Here is a 14,169-nt window from a genome sequence, read left to right as displayed (position 1 = left end):
CAAGAAAGATGGGACAAGCAATGACGGGTTGTTTTTTTTTTTAACTTAATCGCCTACACTTTCGCCTCCTTTATTAGAGCTCCAATAACATTTTATCTGCTTTTGCAATTTTCACTAGTGGCTATCCTATGTATCTGTTGTCTCCCAAGTTTCTAAAGACAGGGGTTATGTCTTCTGCTTCTTCTAGAGTCCTCATTTTTATTCATTCATATATTAACCAAATACATATGCGGCTCTATGCTGTCCTCTTTGCATATCTAAGGACACATTTCTCCTAATAATCTTGGGAGGTGAGAAAAATGAGACTCTGAGAGGTTAAGTATCTCGTCCAATGTTACACAGCTAGTAAGTGGTGGTGAAACAAGAATTTAAACCCATGTCCTTTCTACCGTGAAGGGGCTTTGGGGTGTTTCTAAAAGAAATCTAATTTGGTGGGTGGAAGTTGTTGGCCTGGAAGAATGTTGTTGTTCTGGAGGGATGACCTAAGGGAAAATTGCTGGGCTGGTGCTATGTGGCTGGGCAAGAGTAACCAAAACAGCAGTGCTAAACTGCTAATAAAAAATAATCATCAGGGGTGCAAGGGTAGTTCAGTGGTAGAATCCTTGCCCACCACGTGGGAGACCCAGCTCCGATTCCCCGCCCATGCTCTTCCCCAAAACAAAACAAACAAGCAAGAAAACAAACAAAAATTCAATTAAGTGGTGCGGCAATAACAGGATGCTCACATGGAAAAAGAACGAAATGTGATCCCCTCTATATAGCATACAAAAAGCAAGAATAAAAAAAAAATGAGCGGCAACAGCAACACTTACTAACTATATGCCAAGCATTATAAGTACTCTGCAAATAGCAATTATAACACCTATTAGTTGGGAATTATAAATCTTATTTTATAGTTTGGGGAACCAAGGCTTAGAGAGCTTAAGCAGCTTGCCCAGTGCCGCATAGGCAGTAAGCGCGAAGTTAGGACTAGAAGCCAGATCTGTCTGAAAGAATCCAAAGCCCAGAATATCTTCCACTTTAGGGGAAAGGGAAATTGTGTACATTGTAAGGCGGTCTCAACCAAGGTCAGAGAAATCAACTAGAGGAGGGAGGTAAAGAGGGAGGCACTGATGGTTAAGCTCTTTAAAGGACAATTGGGGGAAGGGTGTATGGTTGATTTCTCTCCACAGAGTGCCCGTAGTCTACGCTAAGAAGTGCTGGACAACAGATTGGAGATGTATTGACAGAGGTACTCAACCTTGGTCACGTTGGAATCACTTGGAGAACACCTCAAAGTACTGATTCCCAATCCTCACCCTCAGATATTCTGATTTAATTGGCCTAGAAATCTTCAAGATCTAAATGGAGTTACTAACTTACTGGTGCGCTGCCTGTTGTGGATGGTTACTGAATTCAGAGGAGTTGCTTTGGGCAGGTCTGGGGGGCAGTGGATGCATTTCTAGATTAGGTAGTCATTGTTGTGCTGGGAGAGTCAACACAAATGTTGCATGACTTCAAACAAGGCAAGAAGTATGAAGAATCCACTGTGTTTATGTTGCAGACAGGTTACCACTTATGTGAACAGGCATAAAGCATATCATGTCTGTGGAGGTTCATTTTCAGGTGGGTATTTACTTTCTGCATCCCTCTGAGACATGTGTTTGGGTTGTGTATTTGAGATGTGGGTGAGGTGAAGTTGCTGAAAGTGGATCTTGTCAAAGAACATGGGAAGGACATCTGAGAGTAATGCTAACTTAAAATGATGTGACATTAATATATGGGAGTGACTACTCCAATTTTTTCATGTGATTATTAAAAATCCTTTCACAGGATGTCACCAAGTGAGACTCTCCAGGATTACACTCCCCCACAGGAGTTGTAAATACCCACCAAAAACTGGCAGATCCATCTTTCTCAGAGTTCCAGAAAACAGTTAAAAGGTTGCAATAACAAGGAGAGCACTGTGGCAGTTTCAAGCTGTTAATGTACCCTCAGAAAAGGCCGTGTTCTTTTAATCCATTCTTGTGGGTGTAGACCCATCGTGGGTAGGACCCTTTGATTAGGTTATATCAAGACCCATTCAAGGTGGATCTGAATCCTTTTATTGGAATCCTTTATGAGGATAAAAGAGAGATGAAATCAAGAGAGTGTACATAAAAAAAGCCCCCAGAGAAGCTGAGAGAGACACTGAAGCCAGAAGCTGAAAGCAACAAAACCTGGGAGAGAAGGACACCAGCCATGTGCCTTCCCATGTGACAGAGGTATCCCGCCCAGCAGCTCTTCCTCAAAGAAGGTATTCTCCTGTTGATGTCTTAATTTGGGCATTTTAACAGTCTTAGAATTGTAACTTGTAAGCTCATAAATCCACCCTGTTAAAAGCCAGTCCATTTCTGACATATTGTATTCCAGTAGCTTTAGCAAACCAAAGCAAGCACCATATCAATAAAAAGGCATCATTGCTGGCTCTTCTCTCACCCCCTCCACAGCTCAGTGTGTGAAGTCAGCCTATGCTCCCAGTGCAGGACCCTGGTCTCAGTTCTGAAGGGATCAGAGTAACCCTTGTGCACATATTAGGATGTATGTCTGTCTGTGCCAGTGTGTCTCATGGCAGCCTGATGGACTGAATCAAGACAATTGTCATAGATTCATTATTCCAGAACTTGCCCTGCATGTTGAAGCACCTTGCTGGGCAGCTAGAACACTGTAAGAGAACAGTCAAGTTACAGCTGCCTTGGGCAAAGTATTGCTTACTGTAAGTACTCAGGATCAGGAGGAAACACTTTCCTAGGGGAAAAGGGACATTCAGATTCTGGTAAATAGGGGAATTCCTAGGGCCCAAAAATTCCCCCAAAAAGAAAAGCCAAGAACCAGATTGCTTCACTGGGGAATTTTGCTAAACATTCAGAGAAGAATTAACACCAATTCATCTCAAACTCCTCCAAAAACTTGAACAGGAAGAAAGAATTTTTAGCTCATTCTATAAGGCCAGCATCACCCTAATATTTAAGATAGATAAAGATACCACAAGAAAAGAAAATTACAAATATTCCTTATAAATATATATTCCTTATAAACAAAATATTGGCCAACAGAATCCAACAGCAAATTTAAAAGATTATTTACCACGATCAAGTGGGAGTGTGCTCAGGAATGCACATGTGGCTCAATATAAGAAAATCAATCAATGTAACACACCACATTAATAGAATAAAAGGAAAAACACACATGATCATCTCAATTGATACACAAATGACATCTAACAAAATTCAGCATCATTTCTTGTTAAAAACTCTCAGAAAATTAGAAATAGAAGGGAACTTCCTCAACATTATAATGGGCATACATGAAAAATCCATAGCTAACATAATACTCAATGGTATAAGGCTGAAAACTTTTCCCCCTAAGATCAGGAACAAGACAAGGATGCCCACTTTCATCACTCCTTCAGTATTGTATGGGAAGTGTTAGCTAGAGCAATTAGACAAGAAAAGGAAACAAAAGGCACCTAAATTGGAAAAGAAGTAAAATTTTCCCTATTTGCAGATGGCATTATCTATACATAGAAAACCCAAAAGAATCTACAAAAAGCTACTAGATCTAATAAATGAATTCAACAAAGTAGTGTGGTACAAGACAAACATGCAAAAATCAGTGGTGTTTCTATATACCAGCAGTGAACAGTCTGAAAAGGAAATTAAGAAAACAATACCATTTAAAATAGCAGCTAAAAAAAGAAAATATTTAGGAATAAATTTAACCAACCAAATGCAAAGGACTTGTACACAGAAAACTAAAAATAATTACCAAAAGAAATTAAAACCTTAGTAAATGGAAAGATAACCCATACTCACTGACTGGAAGATTTAATGTCATTAAAATGGTAATACTACCTAAGCAATTTGCAGATTTAATGCAATCTGAATTAAAACTAAAACAGTTTTCTTTGCAGAAATGGAAAAGCTAACCCTGAAATATATAGTAAAGGGCAAAGAACCACAAATAGCCAAAACCACCTTGAAAAAAAAAGATACATGAAGTTAGAACACTCCTATTTCCAGATTTCAAAACATATTACAAACCTACAGTAAACAAAACAACATGCTACTGGCCCAAGAACAGAATTGTGTACCAATGTAATAGAATTGAGAGTGCAGGAATAAATCCATGCATCTGTGGCCAGTGGATTTTCAACAAGGGTACCAAGTCCACTCAATAGTGAAAGGACGGTCTCTTCTGCAAGTGGTGCTGGTAAAACTGGACATCTGTTCTGCAAAAGAATGAAAGTAGACCCCTACCTAACAATCAATTCAAAATGGATCAAAGACCTAAATATAAGAACCAAAACTTTAAAACACCTAGAAGAAAACATAAGGAACCATCTTCAGAAACTCGTGTTAGGCAATGGTTTCTTAGACTTTATACCAAATACACAAGCAACAAAAGAAAAATTAGATAAATGTGACTTCATCAAAATAAAAATCGGGAGGGATCAAATGACACTTGAAGAAAGTGAAAAGAAAACCAACAGAATGTGAAAAAATATTTGGAAACCATATGTCTGATAAGGATTTAGTATACAGAATATCTAAAGAACTCCTGCAACTCAAAAACAAAAAAGACAAACAGTCCAATTTAAAAATGGGCAAAAGACATGAATAGATATTCTCCAAAGAAGATCTCCAAATGGCCAAAAATCACATGAAAATATGCTCAACATCATTAGGAATTATGGAAATGTAAATCAAAACCACAATGAGATCACACCCATAAGAATGGTGATTATTTAAAAAGTAATGATAATAACAAGGTGGTAAGGATATGGAGAAATAGAAATTTTAGGAGAGGGTTGGTGGGAATGTAAAATGGTACAGCTGCTATGGAAAAGAGATCCTCAAAAAGTTAAACACAGAACTACCATATGACCCAACAATCCAACCTCTATGTATATACCCACAAGAACTGAAAGCAGGGACTCAGATAGATATTTGTACACCAGGGTTCATAATTATTCACAATAGCTGCAAGTGGAAGCAACCTGAGTGTCCATGGGTAGATGAATGCATAAACAAAACTTGGTATATCCATACAATGGAATATTATTTAACCAAGAAAAGAAGGAAGTTCTGCTACATACTACGACATGGATGAACCTTGAAAAGACATCATGCTGAGTGAAATAAGTCAGACAAAAAAGAGCAGATATTGTGTGATTCCATGTATACGAAATAACCAGAATGTGCAAATTCAAAGAGATGGAAAGTAGAATACAGGTTACCAGGGGCAAGGGAAGGAGAGTGGGGAATTAATGCATAATGGGTGCAGAGTTTCTGTTTCAGGATGATGGAAGAGTTTGGTAATGGATAATGGTGAGGGCAGTATAACATTGTGAATGCGGTTAATCTCACTAAATTGTATGCTTGGGAGTGGCTAATATGGGAAAGTTCTATGTTATGTATATGTTTCAAAAAAAAAAAAACAACTAATCTTGGACAGGAGCTAATAAGGGAGGAAAAGAGGCCTAAAATAACATTAAAACTTATGTAACATACCTTAAGTACATTTATCAAGTTCAAGATATTTAACATCGATATAAAGCACATGAAAAAATTGGAATATATATGCTTTATATTGATGTTAAATATCTTGAACTTGATAAATGTACTTAAAGTGGGTTACATAAGTGAATATCCTTGATCTTAGGAAAGATATATGGAAGTAATGTGTTGGTAAATCTGGATATACTGGAGTTCTCCTTATTGATGTCATATTAATTTTGCAATTGTCCTGTAAGTTTGAGATTATTTTAACATAAACAGTTGTTTTTTTAATGAAATCACATGGGAAGGTTTGAACCAGATTCATTACAGCTGATAGATAATTCATATGATTAAAATCTGGAAAGTCATCATATCAGGAGGGAAGAAAACAGGGAGGCTGGAGGGAAGTGGAGAGGGAAGGTGAGTAGGTGATGAGGCTTCTTTGGACACTGTCTCCACTCTGTCGGGTGCATGAACACTGTTGGAAGTTTCAATTTGAGGGTCCTAAATAAAATAATCTTTCTACTTCCTTTACCTTGGTGTCTATAAAGCAAATGGATCTTAACCAGAAGCAGCGCCAGGGACCTCCCCAAGGCTCCCCTAAGCCAGGAGCAGCTGCATTCTTTCTGCCTACAGACACTGAAGAGGGAACGGAAGGTAAAGGAAGGGGTTAGATGTGCAAGGCGGGGTGGGGGGGAGGCCTGCCCCAGCGGCGAGGTCCTGGATCAAAGTTCCACCAGGAGCCAGATATGAAACTTCTCAAAATCGAATCTCTTTTGAAAAGAAACCGGTAGCCTGGCTCTTACTAAACCCTTCTTGGTCAAAGGCAGCACAGATGCAAGTGAGTGAGGCAGAAAGAGGAAGTTTCCATAAGCACGGTGCCCTTCAGTCTCCATCGCTCTGGGTGAGGAATCACGGACAAGTTAGGCCACCAGAGGAAAGCTGCTGATGGAAAACCTGGGAACATTCGCAGTGAGGAAGGGATGTTTCCGTTCAAAGGAGATGGGCACCAAGACTGAAGCTGCCCATTTCAGAGTCCCACACACGGCCAGACACAACTTCCCACCGGCTGGCGGTCAGCACCCACTGCCAGGTCCAGCCTGGGGGGAGCATAAAGGGCTGCCTCCCATTATGTTCTGGTTTTCAGTAATCGTAATAATAACAAGTGAGTCGTGCAGCCCTTCACAGCCTTCAGAACGTATTCACGACCAATATCTCTTAAAGCGACAATACCAAAAAGACTTATTATTATTCCCATTTAATAGATACAAAGCCAACGTTCAGAAAGGCAAAGTAACAGCCAAGCAGTAAAAGGTAGAGCCAGAACTTGAACTTTGGTCTTCCTTCTCCAAATCCCAGTCTCTTTGCATAATGAACCATGAAGTACATGCCAAGGCCTCGGGAATTAAGCCACACGGGGACGCCCACCAGAGACCCTTTCTAAGATCCAGATTAGTAACCACCCTGGAGCAGAAGCAGCCTCAAATAGAACCCCTGGTCACCGAGGGAAATGGGGAATTTGTCTCCAAAAGCAACCAAATGTGTGTACGTATGTGTGTTCATGTGTGTGTGTGTGTGTGTGTGTGTGTGTGTAGTGAGAGAGAGATGTGAGGGAATTATGGTTGAATGGTGAAGAAAAGTGCAAGTTCTGGGGTCAGACATGCATGAGTTTCAAACTTATTGGCTGAATTTCCTTGAGCAACTCATCTCACTTCTCCAGACCTTAAATTCCTTATCTATAAAATAAGACCGTCCTAAAGAACTGGGAGGATTAAATCCAACAATTATATAAAGCTCCAAGCATGGAACCTGGAAGATACTATAAAGTGTTCAAATGTTAGCTCTTTTATTTTCTACACACACTGTTAATCATAACAGCAGATACTCTCAGCTGATGAACCACCGTCTTGCTGATACTTAATGTCCTTGTGGTGACTTGTTAATTAAACCACCTCTATTCTCTCAGCCAGAATCAGCCTTAAAAAGGAAGAACAAAGGAGCAATACGGAGAGGAGAGCACACTGAACTAGCAGTAAAGAGAACCTCAACTTCATTGTTAGTTCCGCTCCTAACATGCTGTGTGACCCTGAACAAGTCAGTCCTTCTTCCTGAGTATCATTTTCAACCTCTGTGAATGGAGAGCGGCAGATGAGCTCTCCGAGGCCCTTCTCAGGATGAGCTCAATCAATACTCCTTTACTGAAAGGGCACAGAAAGCAAACAGTCAACAAGATGGTGCTGAACCCCCTACTGGCTTGAACAGTGTCGACCTCCCATCTCAAATGGCTGGCCTGAGAACTTCGGCCATTTGGAAAAATTCTCTTTCCCTTTGGATAGGACTCTTGAAATGAGTACAGGACTTAGAGGTCCCAACCAAAAACAGCCCCAAGTCATTCAATAACAAAAGGAAAGGCAGTCCAGAGCCAGCCCCATCACCGACTGAAAAATGCTCCCCCACACCCAGCCACTGGCCCAGCCACCCCAAGTTGCTCTTCTCACAATTAAATCAGTAACTCCCCGAGAGAAACAAGAATTGCTTGCTCTATGCTCTCCTCCCCCAAGTCCCAGGACCCTCAAATGCCACTACCAAACACCTAAAAAACCCTGTTCCGGTTTCTCCATCCTAAAACCAACTCTGCAATCGGCCTGTCTTGCCTGCCAACAATTTCAACTCAGCTAACTCTGTTTATTATAACTTGCAGCTGCTATGGATGCATTTATTTTGCTTCAGGCTTCCTTGGTTATTAGTGCTCTTTATTCTTCACTCCATGATGTAAATCCAGACCCCAGAAAACATGGGACCTTTGATTTCTCAAGCCTCCATAGTGTCCTATTCCCTTCCCATCCTTGCCAGACTTGAAATTTCCCTTCCATCTCCTTTTTAAACCTTTTCCGGAGATACCAGAAAAAGTTTCTTCGGAACTTTCGTTTTCAGTAAGGAAAGAGTAAGAAAAGAAGAAAAAAAAAAGTGGCATAACTTACTCTCATCCAGGGGTGCACAGCTGGGGAAAGAAGAAAACAGAGCTATAATCCACTGCGTTCCTCCAACCCCAAAAGGAGGCTGTTGTTCAACGCTTCTTTTTCCACTTTGCCGGTAGAAGGAGCCCGGTGGTAGGCATACATCCACAGGCTGATGCAAGATGCCTTTGAGAGAAACCTCACATTCTGAGGATTCCTGGGAAAGCGCCAGGGATCCCAGCATCCAATATATTACACATTTGGTTTCAATTAGGAAGGGGGTTGGGGAGGGAAGAAGGAAAGTCACCAATCAGAGCTGGGTTCTGTTTAGAGACTATTTCTTTTGACCCAAGGGACCACGAGCAAAGCTATAATTTACAGCAAAACCCATTCATAGAAGAAAAAATATGTATGACCATAGGATAGGCTTAAAGACACAGCTCCCTTCTGACTTGTCCCTATCAACGTCCATCCCAGAGCCCTCTCCCTCCATCTGAGACTTGGTCCCACCCTGTCCCCTGTGACCCCCACCTCGATTTTCTTACTTGAGCTGAAGCCTTAAGCACAACTTCAGTTTCGGGGTTCCTTCCAATTGGAGCTTCCGGTCCAGCCCATCAGCCACATGGAAGTGATCTTTAGTATTTTGGCCATGAAAGCTCAGAGCTGAACCCTCCCCCCAAAAGATCTGAGTTAATCCCTTACCCCGACTGCCTCTCTAACCAAAATAATAATAATTAATAACAAGAGCAAAAAAAAAAAAAAACTGGACCCTTCCAGTGTCCAGGTTTCCTATTTTTTTTTCCATTCAATTCCAAGTGGCTGCTGCCTCTGAGGCCTGTTGCTGTCCTGGATTCACGCTGATAAATGAAAACACAAGCGTTAACAAGGACTTTCTAAACTATTTTGAAAACTTTTTTTTCCTTTCTGCATGGATGGCCAGAGAGCACGTGAAAGGGATGTGTAGGCGACAGGAAAGGAACCCACACTCCCTTGCTCAGCTCTCCAAATGTTAAATAATAATCCTCTCCATCCATCAAGGCTCCCAGCCTTAACCCTTTAGTGTCCTTCCTGACCAAGCACAGGCTGTAACTGTCTTGGAGATCTTAACTCTCAGTGAGCAGGACAAGTAGGGGCTCCAGGGTAGGAGACCCATGGGAGAAGGCAGATAGCAAGGGAAGGTGGGGAGGACCTAGCCAGGCTTTGAGAGATAGCCCCTCTGTAAAGAAACCTCCTGCCTCTGAGTTCTTGAGTTATGACTCTCTCTTCTCTGCTTTGTACTTCGGCAGGTGATCTAGGACTGCCTGACCTCCAAGGTGAGGAAAAACAGAAGTGGGGCAAACAGGAAAAGGAGGGTGGAAAGGGATCATGGAGAGACATTCTCATAGGAAATTTACAGCGGAGACTCCTCATAAGAGGAACAGGAAGGCAAGACTTCCAATTGACATGGCTACGGAATTAAGAACAAAACTGTCAGTGTACTGTCCCTATGAGGTTCCTAAACTTAGCACTAGTCTGACAATCAGAAAGCTGACTTTGATATCTGTGGTCCACAGCTGTAAGAGGGCACGGAGAACCTGAAGACTGTTCAGAGAGCAGCCCTGGAGATCATTAAAAGTAGAAAACAAGACCTAAGAGAAACACTAGAACAGGAGTTATTCTACAAAGAGAAGAGACAGTACACAGTAAACCTATAAAGAAGACTCTCAAATAACTTAGAACATCTGAAGTCAGGCCTGAGCATGACTAAGACCAGGTCATTCAGCCCAACTCAATAAATACATACTGAGCATTTACTAGGTGCTTCCCTGAAGCAACTATGGTCATCTGGTTTCAGAAATAGGCCTACAATCCTCCCCGACTATCTAGACCTGGTGTAATTTACCTCTTTGGCATTACCATAAAGAATGAGCTGATACCATAATACAATGATCTAAAACTTCAGATTTGGTGCGACTGCCAGCCAAATGTGGAAACTTGTGTTACAGCTTCTTAAAGCCAGACCTAATAAAGGATATAGGCATGGGCATGTGTCCCAAACACCAGCATTAAAGATGGATCTACTCCATAATCAAGGTTGTTTGTTTGTCAGTGTATTGTATAACTAGAACTCCAACTTGAACCAGGGGTGTGGACTCTAAAATCTACCCCTACCTAGGCCTGTCTAAGCAAAGATGGACAGTGCTATTGTGGTCGTTTGAAGTTATTATGTACCCCAGGAAAAACCATGCTCTTTTAATCCATTCCTGGGGGTATGTTCTAGTTTGCTAGCTGCCGGAATGCAGTATACCAGAAATGGAATGGCTTTTAAAAAGGAGAATTTAATAAGTTGCTCATTTACAGTTCTAAGGCTGAGAAAATGTCGCAATCAAAACAAGTCTATAGAAATGTCCAATTTAAGGCATCTGGGGAAAGATACCTTGGTTCAAGAAGGCCGATGAAGTTCACGGTTTCTTCCTCAAGTGGAAGGGCACATGGCGAACATAGTCAGAGTTTCTCTTTCATCTGGAAGGGCACATGGCTAATACGGCATCATCTGTGAGCTTTCTCTCCTGGCTTCTGGTTTCATGAAGCTCCCCAGGAGGCGTTTTTTTCTTCATCTCCAAAGGTCGCTGGCTGGTGGACTCTGCTCCGTGGTGCTACAGCATTCTTTGTTCTCTCCGAATCTCCTATCTCCAAAATGTTTCCTCTTTTATAGGACTTCAGAAATTAATCAAGACCCAACCAAATGGGTGGAGACATGTCATCACCTAATCCAGTTTAACAACCACTCTCAATTACATCACATCTCCAGGGAGATGATCTAATTACAGCTTCAAACATGCAATGCTTGAGTAGGGATTAGCAGAAATGGCTGCCTTTACAAAGTGGGATTCAGATTAAAACACAGCTTTTCTAGGGGGCATACATCCTTTAAACCAGCATAGGGTATAAACATATTGTGGGCGGGACTTTTGATTAGGTTATTCCAGTTCACATGTGACCCACTCATCCAGGGTGGGTCAGGACCCTCCTGCTGGAGGCCTTTATGAGAGGCTAAAACACTTTACCAAAGCGAGGAAGGGAAAGCCCCAGAGAAGTTAGGAGAGGACCCATAGAAACTCATAGAGGAAGCCCCTGGAACCAGAAGCTGAAAGCAATGAAACAGGAACAGAGGACCAGCAGATGCTGGCCATGTAACTTCCCACGTGACAAGTATCTCGGATGCCAGCAGCTTGTCTTCAGAGTTCAGGTATAGTCCTGTTTGATGCCTTGAGTTGGACATTTTCATGGCCTAAGAACTGTAATTTGTAAATTATAAATTCCCATTGTAAAAGCGAACCCATTTCTGGTATAGTACATTTTGGCAGCTTTAGCAAACCGAAACACCTGTCAAGAGTCTGTCTATGAAAACCAAGGAGACTCCTGGGGAAGGACCTGCAGAATGAAGAGAAAACCAAGGGACAGAAAACAGCTTCAAGGCAACAGAGCTATATCAAAGGGAAAGAATAGCTCTAAGGAAAACCCCATATCTATCACTGAGGTCATCCTCAGCCAAATCTGGGATCTAAGCTTGAACTCTAGAAAGAAGGTGCTACCAACAAAGAGAAAAAAATAAAGGAGATAATTTACTAAAATATCTGGCATTTAGAACATTATTAGGAGAAATCAGCAGAATTAAGCCTCAGATTTCAGAGACAGCTTTGGGTGTGGGGGTGGCAGAGGATGTGCTTCTACAGCCTTAGGGCAACCACTTCTGCAGGAAGCCAGAGGTAGAAAGAAAGAAAATGGCAAATGCTTGAGAGCTGAGAGGGCTAATGTATGAACACACAGAAGAAATTTTCTGGGAACTCTCAGAACAATTTGATAGAGCTTTGAGTGGGGCCAGAATTCCTAAAATTGTGGTAACAGATGAAGAGAAATGCCGTTTTGTTACTCTTTTGTGAACAAATTTTACCTCCTTCTTGGTTTGGTGGGGAAACATGGGTCAGCGCAGCTGGAATCATTTTTGCTCCATAGGAGGTAACATATCCTAGTTATAAGCACTATTTTACACTGAAAATGAATTACTGAGAAACAACAGAGAATTTCCCATTCCTGAGATTTTACTCAAGGTAGGATAGATCTATTTGAAATGGTCAGAATGCAAGGTTTATTAGAAGGAAATGTGCAAAGTGACTTTTCAAGATCTTTTCTAGTTTACAAACCAACATGTGAATCCTAGGGTTGAGAATCAAAATAAACAGTATTTCAGTTTCCAGACGGTAAGAGGCCAGACACCTTCATGATGCCTTAAGAAGTAAAAGGACTGTAACTGGCCTAGTTTAAGAAAAACACACACCCCTTGAAAGGACACATAGGTATTCATAAAAAGCAAACCCAGATGGTATATTTAAGCTTCGCCAGCAATTAGAACCAGAAATTAACCATCACTAGCACAATCTTCTCTCCTCTTCTCTCCTCTCCTTTCTCTCCCATCCCCTCCTCTTCTCTTCTCATTCTCTCATCACTCTCTTTCTCTCTCTCTCATTTCTCCCTCTCTCTCTCTCCCAACTCTATTTATCTCTGTATGTCTTGCTTTAACCCATTCTTTTTCTGCAGACCAGGCTTTTCTGCTTGTACTCATGTTGCTGAAGGTGATTATTCCAAAATTGTGCCTTAACTTTCAAATTTATATCTCCTAATTTCAAGTGAATAAGAGAGAATGACTAGTTCTATTGAAGCCCAGTTCCTGAATCCTGGGATGAAGGATTTGATTGATCCGGGGTATTTCATCTATTTACCTTCTACCTCTAAACTGCAGTGAGCCATGGGTCATGTAGTATGATTATGGCTCTAGGGCCCATGCTCACTCATGTCACTTTCCTGAAAAAAGTATGTCATACATTAGAAGACACCCCAAATTGTCGGCTACACCAATAACTAACAAAATCTGATAATCCCTGGATTTTAAAGAAATTATACCTCACCAACACAAAGCCAGAGAATGCTGGTAGAGTCATATCATGCACACATTTAATAACTTAGGTACCAATTTCAGAACTTAATCTTAGAACTAATCAATAACAAAGAGTCTAATTAAAGATATGACTCTTTGTTCTTGATTAATTTTCTCCCAATACACAAATTTACTGGCCTATATTAAAGTATAAAGATTTAACACTTTTTAAAAAATCATCACTGAGGAACTCTTGTAGGCAATCAGAAACACCTTAGTTTTCTTAAAAGCAGAATGATCTAAATGTTCTTATGGCTGTATAGAGATTTTCACTTATTTTCTTCCTAGATTCAGCTCAAGAGTCTCAAATTTTATTGATCTTTTTTTGTTTTAAGATTTTTAAAACTTCATAATTTTTATTATGAAATATAACGTATATGCAAAAAAGCAATAAATTTGCAAGTACATTTTAACAAGTAGTTATAGAACAGATTTTAAAGTTTGGTATGGGTTACAGTTCCATGATTTTTCATTTTTTCTTCTAACAGCTCCAAGACACTGGAGATCAACAGAAATATCAATATAATGACTCAGTAGTCATACTCATTTGTTAAATCCTATCTTCTCTGTTATACTCCTCCTTCTATTTAAATGACATATATACATAAAAGCAATACATTTCAAAGTACATCACAACAATTAGTTGTAGAATAGGTTTCAGAGCCTAGTATGGGTTACAATTCCAGTTTTAGGTTTTTGTTTCTAGATGCTCTAAGGT

The 14,169-nt window shown here is 40.7% G+C and overlaps 1 protein-coding gene across 4 annotated transcripts in view; it reads right to left on the bottom strand.

Annotated features, from left to right (window-relative positions):
* DDR2 (discoidin domain receptor tyrosine kinase 2) overlaps positions 1-9,180 on the bottom strand; it is a 179,643-nt gene extending 170,463 nt beyond the window's left edge. For 3 of the 4 annotated variants that reach the window (XM_077156736.1, XM_077156738.1, XM_077156739.1), the window contains exon 1: positions 8,501-8,733. The gene's annotated coding sequence lies outside the window, so the exon portion shown is untranslated. Of the gene's footprint in view, positions 1-8,500; positions 8,734-9,021 lie in introns of those variants that run through there. The other variant, XM_077156737.1, reaches the window with a different exon arrangement.
* Positions 9,181-14,169: the final 4,989 nt, after the last annotated feature.

The sequence above is a fragment of the Tamandua tetradactyla genome, chromosome 4, assembly GCF_023851605.1.
Source record: "Tamandua tetradactyla isolate mTamTet1 chromosome 4, mTamTet1.pri, whole genome shotgun sequence".
NCBI classification, from domain to species: domain Eukaryota; kingdom Metazoa; phylum Chordata; class Mammalia; order Pilosa; family Myrmecophagidae; genus Tamandua; species Tamandua tetradactyla.
The sequence above is the reverse complement of the archived record's forward strand: the minus strand, read 5'-3'. Positions and strand labels throughout refer to the sequence as shown.